The sequence below is a fragment of the Marmota marmota genome, unplaced genomic scaffold (assembly GCF_001458135.2).
Source record: "Marmota marmota marmota unplaced genomic scaffold, marMar, whole genome shotgun sequence".
NCBI classification, from domain to species: domain Eukaryota; kingdom Metazoa; phylum Chordata; class Mammalia; order Rodentia; family Sciuridae; genus Marmota; species Marmota marmota.
In genome coordinates this window covers 13,196,753-13,205,282 of record NW_026000249.1, presented here as the reverse complement: position 1 = coordinate 13,205,282, position 8,530 = coordinate 13,196,753, and the positions used below count along the sequence as shown (strand labels likewise).

Here is an 8,530-nt window from a genome sequence, read left to right as displayed (position 1 = left end):
TGCTCTATGTTGTTGATGTTGCCACAGTACATAAATTACTTCACAGTATAATTCAATTAAAGTCAGGCCCCTTTAATTCAATTAAAGAAAGTTGCCAATCTTTGAAACTTGTTCATTGCAGCTGGAGTGTCACTGCAGAGCTAGGAAATACATGTACATATGCTAACTTATTAGATATACATATCTATGTTCCCATATCTATCTCCCAACTAGAGGATGGTGTTTATGTGCACTTGTTTTTGTCCGTAGTCTTTTTTAAAAACTTTTTTTAGTTGTAGATGGACATATATCTTTATTTTATTTATTTATTCATTTTTTAATGTGGTGCTGAGAATTGAACCCAGTGCCTTGCACATGCTATGTGAGCGCTCTATCACTAAGCCACAACCCCAATCCTTGTCTGTAGTCTTATACTATCTAGGAAGAACACTTTTTTCAAAGTTATTTAATCCACAACTCTTCTCCCACCCTCTTCAATAGTTATATCATACATTTTAATAAATTCAATTAAAAAATAATAATTCTATTATTTAATTGACAAATGAAAATTGCATATGTTACATACAACATGTTGTTTTGAAATATGCATACATTAAGCCAGGCACAGTGGCACACACTTGTAATCCCAGATACTCGGGAGGCTGAAACAGGAAGATCACAAGTTCAAGGCCAGCCTCAGCCATTTAGTGAGGTCCAAAGCAGTTTAGAGAGAACCTGTCTCAAAATAAAAGGGGCTAGGAGGCTGGGGCTGGGGCTCAGCGATAGTGCACTTGCCTGGCTTCTGTGAAGCATTGGGTTTGATTCTTAGCACCACATATAAATACATAAATAAAATAAAGGTCTATCAACAACTAAAAAACATATTTTAAAATAAATAAATAAAAAATAAAAGGGACTAGGTATGTGGTTCAGTGATTAAGTGCCCCTGGATTCAATCCCCAGTACAGAAGAAGAAGAAGAAGAAGAAGAAGAAGAAGAAGAAGAAGAAGAAACAAAATGTATACATTAAAGAGAGAAACAAATAAGAAAAACAAAAAGCCGAGCACAGCAACACATGCCTGTAATCCCAGAGGCTGGGAGGCTGAGACAGGAGGATCACAAGTTCAAAGCCAGCCTCAGCAATGGTAAGGCACTAAGCAACTCAGTGAGACCCTGTCTCTAAATAAAACACAAAATAGGGCTGGGGATGTGGCTCAGTGGTCAAGTGCCCCTGAGTTCAATCCCCAGTACCCCCAAAAAATAAAGAGAGAGAAAGAAAAACAAACAAAAATAAACAAATAAATAAATAGAAATATATAGACATTGTGGAATAGTTAAGTGGAGATGATTAACATATGCAAATTAACATGTATCCTAATCTCACATTCTTATGTTTTTTATACTGAAAACACTCAAAATCTACTCTCAATAATTTTCAAGGGTATAATATATTGTTATTCACTATAATTTCTGTATTGTACAATAAATCTTTTGAATTTGTTCCTTCAATTTAACAGATTCTGTATCCTTTGACCAATATCGCCCCTACTCTACCCCCAGCCTCTGGTAACCACCATTCTAGCCTCTGCTTCTACCAGTTCAATGTTTTTAGATTCCACATGTAAGTGAGATCATGAGGTATTTGTCTTTCTGTGCCTGGTTTATTTCATGTAACATAATGTCTTCCAGGTACAATTAAGTTCTTTTGTTACCACTTGCATTCCATCCTCTGATCACTGGCATCCAGGTTGATTTGTTTTTCAATTTCATACAATAATATTCACTCTTGTTAATGTATATTTCTATGGATTTTGAGAATCTTAGAGTAATGTATACACCATAACCTTGTGCGGTCCATTATGTCCTCAACCTCCCTTTTCTCCCCCAACCCCTTGTAACCATTGTTCTGTTTTCAGTCCTATTCTAGAATGAAAAATAACTCCACAAAAGACATCCATGTTCAACTCTCAGAAACCAGTGAATGCTACCCTATATGGTAAAGGGAGTTTACAGATGTGATTATATTAAGAATCTTGAGAAGATGTTATCCTGGATTATTAAGGTGACCCCCTAAATGTAAGAACAAGGATCCTTAAAAGAGGGCAGCAAGAAGATCAAAGAAAGTAGCAGGAGATGTGAGAGTAAAAACAAGAAGTTGGAGTGATGTAAGGAAGGAGTCAAAAACTAAGGAATGCACATGACCTCCAAAAACTAAAAAGGCAAAGAAAGACCCCCCCCCAGCCTCCAGAAAGAGCCAGCTCTGCCAACACCTTGATTTTAGCCTAGTGAAACTAATCTTGGACTTCTGGCCTCCAGAACAATAAGGGAATAAATTTGTGTTGATGTAAGCCACTAAATTTGTGCTAATTTGTTACTGCAGCAATAGGAAACTAAAGCACATCCCTATAGTCTTACCTTTTTCAAGATATCATATTCAAGGAATCATACAATATTTTTGGAACTTTGGGTTCTGGCTTCTTTCACTTGGCAAAATGCATTTAAAGTTCATCCACATTTATGTTATACATATTTGATTTTATTTATTTTTTGCGGTACTGGGGATTGAATCCATAGGTGCTTCGTTGCAAGCCCTTTCTATTTTTTGAGACAGGCTCTCGATAAATTGCTGAGGCTGGCCTCAAATTTGTGATCCTCCTACTTCAGCCTCCCAACTAGCTGGAATTATAGGTGTAGGTCACAGAACCCAATAGTTATACATATTTTACAATTGAAAATAGAAAATATTTGCCTTGGGGCTGGGGTTGTGGCTCAGCAATAAAGTGCTTGCCTCACATGTGTGAGGAACTGGGTTCGATACTCAACACCACATAAAAAATAAATAAACAAAATAAAGATATTGTGTCTATCTATAACTAAAAATATAAAATAATAATAATAATAATAAAAGATTTGCCCTAACTGTTGAGAGAACCAATATACCTTTCTTTCTTTTTTTAATATTTACTTTTTAGTTTTAGGTGGACACAATATCTTTATTTAATTTTTATGTTGTGCTGAGGCTCAAACCCACTGCCTCATGCATGCTAGGTGAGCATTATACTACTGAGCCACAATCCCAGCCCCCAGACCTTTCTTTCTTATTGCGAACCTGTAATTTTCCATCATATACAGTACCACAAATTATTTATCTGTTCACTTATTGAAGGACATCTTGGTTGTTGCTAGTTTTTTTTTTTTTTTTTTTTTTTTTTGGTTGTTGTTTTTAGTAGCAAGGATTGAACTCAGGGGCACTCGACCACTGAGCCACATCCCCAGCCCTATTTTGTGTTTTATTTAGAGACAGGGTCTCACTAAGTTGCTTAGTGCCTCACCCTTGCTGAGGCTGGCTTTGAACTCTTGATCCTCCTGTTTCAGCCTCTGGAGCCACTGGGATTACAGGAATGCATCACCGCAGCCAGCCTTGTTGCTAGTTTTTGATGAATAAGGCTGCTACAAACATTTGCATACAAGTTTTTGTGAGCACATAAATTTTCAATTCACTTGGCTACTAAAGAAAACTCATACGCTTTTAGAATATGGAGACATCCCCAGGTGCAGAGGTACACGCCTGTCATTCCAGCTACTCAGGAGGATCACAAGTTCAAGGCTGGGGCCAGCCTTGGCCGACTTATGAGGCCCTGACTCAAAATAAAAAATTTAAAAATTCTGGGAACAGCCGGGTGTGATGGCACATGCCTGTAATCCCAGCAGCTCGGGAGACTGAGGCAGGAGGATTGAGAGTTAGTTCAAAGCCAGCCTCAGCAAAGGTGAGGCACTAAGCAACTCAGTGAGATCCAGTCTTTAATAAAATACAAAATAGGGCTGGGAATGTGGCTCAGTGGCTGAGTGCCCCTGAGTTCAATCCCCAGTAGGAAAAAAAAAGATGCTCAGTGATGCCTCCGCTAATGAGTTTTGCCTGAACAAAGGTGGGGAAAACGTCACTCAAACAAAAAATTGGCAAAATTTTTCCCTAAAGGATAAAAACTACAGAGGAAAAATTAAGGATTGCACCCTTCGGTGAGAAATCATGTACAAGTCACATAATGTCTAAAGACTTGCAAAATCAATTGTGAAGTTTATAATGATTATTTTGGGGGGTCTGGGATTTCCCTCTACCTACAAGTTAGCCTTTATGGATCTATTTATTTCATGGATTGTAGCAGCATAGCAAGCCATCCTGATTTATCATTGTATTTTCCTCATTTCCCTAACTCCAAGTTCCACAGGGCCATGCCAACAGGCTCAGTTGTACATGCTATGAGCTTAGTGCACATTTTCATCACAGACAAGGAATATTTGGCCTTGAGGAATTCACATCATTTTTAGCAAATTTGCTTTTTGTCCCAAAAGGAGTTATAGCCTCATCCCTCAAGGAAGCTCCTTGCAATGCAACCCTGAGAAATGGCCCGGTAAAAAGTAGTTAGGGACTTGTGTTCTTGGCATATACAACAAAAACAAGCAGGGACACTCCAGACCATGGGGATTCCATCCCCCAACAATATTATGCCCAGAGACAAAATAGATCTTTTTTTTTCCACATAAAGTGAACAAGATACACTGTCTAAAGTTTTACCCCTATGAATATTTTCCTTCACCACTGCCTTTCAGAGGCTAGAAAGCAGCTACCATGAAATTTTATTGTTTTTTTCTTTTTCTCTAAGCTATATCCCCAGCCCTTTGTGTGTGTGTGTGTGTGAATAAAAGGAATTAGTGTGTGTGTGTGGGGGGGTGATCGAACCCAGGGCCTTTTGCATACAAGGCAAGCACTCTACCGACTGAGCTATATCCCCACCCCCAGCCCTTTTTATTTTTATTTTGAGACGGGGTCTCACTAAGTTGCTTAGGGCCTCACTACATTGCTGAGCCTGGCGTTGAATTTGTGATCCTCCTGCTTCAGCCTCTAGAGTTGCTGGTATAACTGGTATAAGCCATCATGCCTGGCTACTATGCACTTTCAGATGGTACCAAAAAACTGCATAAACCAGGCCTGTACCTTTTCTCCATTGCCCAGTCAAAGAGAGCTCTCCAGGAAGCCATAATGTGAGTTAAAGAAGTAAACCAATATGAGCAAGTATAATGAGAATCTGAACCACATTTTCACAGTTTACTTGTGCCTTCCAACCAGCTTACACCCAAACTTATCTGTCTTATTCTTATTTTCTTTTAAAAATATTTTTGTTGTATGGGCTGGGGATGTGGCTCAAGCAGCAGTGCACTCGCCTGGCATGCGCGTGGCGCTGGGTTTGATCCTCAGCACCACAAAAAAAAAAAAAAAAAAATTAAAAAATAAAGATGTTGTGTCCACCGAAAACTAAAAAATGAATATTAAAAAATATTTTCAGTTGTGTATGGGCACAATAACTTTATTTTATTAAATATTTTTTAGTCGTCAATGGACATTTATTTATTTATATGTGGTGCTGATAACTGAACCCAGCGCCTCACATATGATAGGCAAATGCTCTACCACTGAGCTAAAACCCCAGCCCTTGTTTTTGTTTTTGTTTTTTGTTTGTTTGTTTGTTTTGTTTTATGTGGTGCTGAGGATCAAACCCAGTGCCTCACTGTGTGCTAGGCAAGCGCTCTACCACTGAGCTTCACCCCAGCCCTTCATTATTATTTTCTAATCGAATACTGCCATGCACATTCAGCCTAGCTCCTGATGGTCATTTCAAGTGGCATACCTTACTCTCCTATATTCCAAATCTCCTGCCCAGGCTTCTCATTGAGGGGGCCCCTCTCAAAAGCTGGGGGCAAGGAAACTTGCTGATACAGCCCCTCCCTGGGGCACACAGCAGGTAAAGAAGGGTAGAGAGAGTCTGGAAGGGCGAATGGAAGATATCCAATATAACCCATAAATGGCATGGACGTCATTGGTGTGGTTTTCTAAAACATTAAGCCATTCTTGGGAGGGTTCCAAATAAAACATACACTCCTTTCGATTTACATAGTAGTTCTGTTCCTGGAAAATTCCATGTATATTAAAACCATGCAAAAAATATTTTAAGTTATGCTGGCTTCAGCAGCAATATACTAAAACTGGAATTATCCAAAAAGCTAAGTGTGGCCCCTACACTAGAATGGCATGAAATTTGTGAAAGCACTCCATATTTTACTTAATTAATTAATTAATTAATTTGTTTGTTTACTTTTTTATTGGTACCAGGGATTGAACCCAGGAGTGCTTAGCCACATCCCCAGCCCACTGTATCTTTTTTTTATTTTGAGACAGGGTTTCACTAAGTTGCTAAGGCTGGCTTTGAACTCACGATCCTCTTGCCTTAGCCTCCCAAACCACTGGGATTATAGGCGTGTGCCATCCCATCCAGCAGCACTCCATATTTTTAAAAATAAATTTTATATAAAGAAAACAAGGACTTTGGGTTTACATGTAAAATGAGGTTAGGTTTAAGTTCAGATAATCACAAATAGGTTTTTCATATATATAAATGTCTAGGGATATTTGAAAATTATGTAAAATGTAGGAAAAGTTTTCCTTGCAGGAATGTTGTGTGCATTGAAGGACACACGTCATTCTTGACTTCTGCCTTGTAAATGCCAGGAGATCCCTGCTAGGAGATCTGTAATGACCAAAATAGCTCCCATGTTCTCAAAGCACGCCCCTGGCTGGTGCTGCCCCCCAGTGACAACCACTCTCCTAAGGTAAAACATTGAAATTTGCATGATTTGAATATGATATTTCATCTAGTGTCTGGGACAATGCTGATTTTAGGAATTAGTTCTCAACTTATGGGTCCCCATTTGATCAAACTTACAGAAGTCTCTGACCAAAAAGTTGTGACCATTTCTGGCAAGATATAAGGTGAAATAGAATTTCTGATTTAGTATAACAAAAAGGTAAGAAAATAAGTGACGGGATATGATACTTAAGCTGCACATTAATCTAGATAAAAGTTATGTCACTTGATATTAAACTTTAATATTCCCTATCCTTTTTTTTCCTTTTTTTTCTGAGACAGGGTCTAGCTAAATTCCCAGAGTAGAATAAAGCTTGTGATCCTCCTGCCTTAGCCTCCTGAATCGCTGGAATTACAGAGTATGCCACCATGCCCAGTTTAATATTCTCTATATTTAACTTACACATTTCAAGCAATTCATGTACATTACATAAAATTAGAAGATGCAGATAGAAAATAAAAAGTAAAATCACATTTTGTGGTAGACAGAATAATAGTCCCCTAAAGATGTCTACAACCTAATCTTTGGAATCTTTTACATGACAAAAGGTACTTCACAGATGTGACTAAATTAAGGTTCTCAAAATGAGGAGATTATGTTGGATTATCCAGGTGGCCCCAGTGTAATCACAAAGATCCTTACTAAAGGGAAGGAGAAAGGTCAGAAAGCAAAGATGATGTGATAATAGAAGCAAAGAACACAGGAAGCCCCTAGGAAGCTGAAAGAGACAAGGAATATATTTTCCCCTGGAGCCTCCAAAGGGAACCAAACCTGCAGATACCTTGATTTTAGACCCATAAAACTCATTTCAGACTCCTGACTTCCAGAATTGTAAGAAAATAAAATTGTGTTTCTTCCACTATATTGGTGGTCATTTGCTGCAGTAGCAATCCCACCCCCAGAGAGTCACCATTGCTAACATTTAAGTACCTGCACTTCTAGATCTCTGCCTACATTCTTGTGTGCATGTGTGTATTTTTTGCAAAAATGGATTGCAATGTGCATACTATCTTATAACCTACTATTTTTAGTCAAGAAACTCCATCTGTTCATTTGATTAAATACTTAAGACTATAAAACATTTTCCAGATGAAACAAAACTGCCCTTCACACTAATTTGGCCCAAACTTGGATCTGTTCAAGTACCACAATAGCATTTGATAATTTAGGTCCCTTTTGTTGTGATGTTGATTGACCATGGAAGAGATTGTCTACAATTGTTCTGAGAAATGTGCCACATTTTGGGTTTGTTGAGTTGCTACCTCTTGGATATAAGTTGACTCCTCTATGCTTAGTATTTTCTGTAACTTTATTTATTTATTTATTTATTTTATTTATTTATTTTTTGCAGTACTAGGGTTTGAACTCAGGGGTTCTGTATCACTGTGCTACATTCCCAGCACTCTTTATGTCTTATTTTGAAACAGGGTCTTGCTAAGTTGCTGAGGGTCTCACTAAGTTGCTGAGGCTGGCCTTGACCTTGCAATCCTCCTGCTTTTTGCCTTCCGAGTCACTGGGATTATAGGTATGTGCTATTATGCCCAGCATCCTGTAGCATTTTTTTATTAAACATATTTTTTGCTAGAATGTTCTAGAAGTGATGGGTACTCACGTATAATCACATCAGAAGAGAGGTAATATAGTTTAATCCATTAATGATTTTAAGATTGAGTGCTAGATTAAGAAGATGACTGCCTAAGGAGGATTCCAAGCTCAAAGCCAGCCTCAGCAATTTAGCAAGGCCCTAAGCAATTTATTCAGACCCTATCTCAAATTAAAATATAAAAAAAGAAGGGCTGGAGTTGTGGCTCAGTGGTAGAGCACTTGCCTAGCATGTGTGAGGCCCTGGGTT

The 8,530-nt window shown here is 38.3% G+C and overlaps 1 long non-coding RNA gene and 1 other non-coding gene across 2 annotated transcripts; both read left to right on the top strand.

Moving 5' to 3' along the window:
- The first annotated feature begins 1,063 nt into the window (after positions 1 to 1,063).
- Positions 1,064 to 2,331, top strand: LOC125614125. The gene is made up of 2 exons (XR_007344768.1): positions 1,064 to 1,124; positions 1,896 to 2,331. It is a non-coding gene; the product is annotated as an uncharacterized LOC125614125 (long non-coding RNA).
- A 3,659-nt stretch (positions 2,332 to 5,990) lies between these two features.
- LOC125614174 lies at positions 5,991 to 6,094 on the top strand. Its single transcript, XR_007344814.1, has one exon. It is a non-coding gene; the product is annotated as a U6 spliceosomal RNA (small nuclear RNA).
- Positions 6,095 to 8,530: the final 2,436 nt, after the last annotated feature.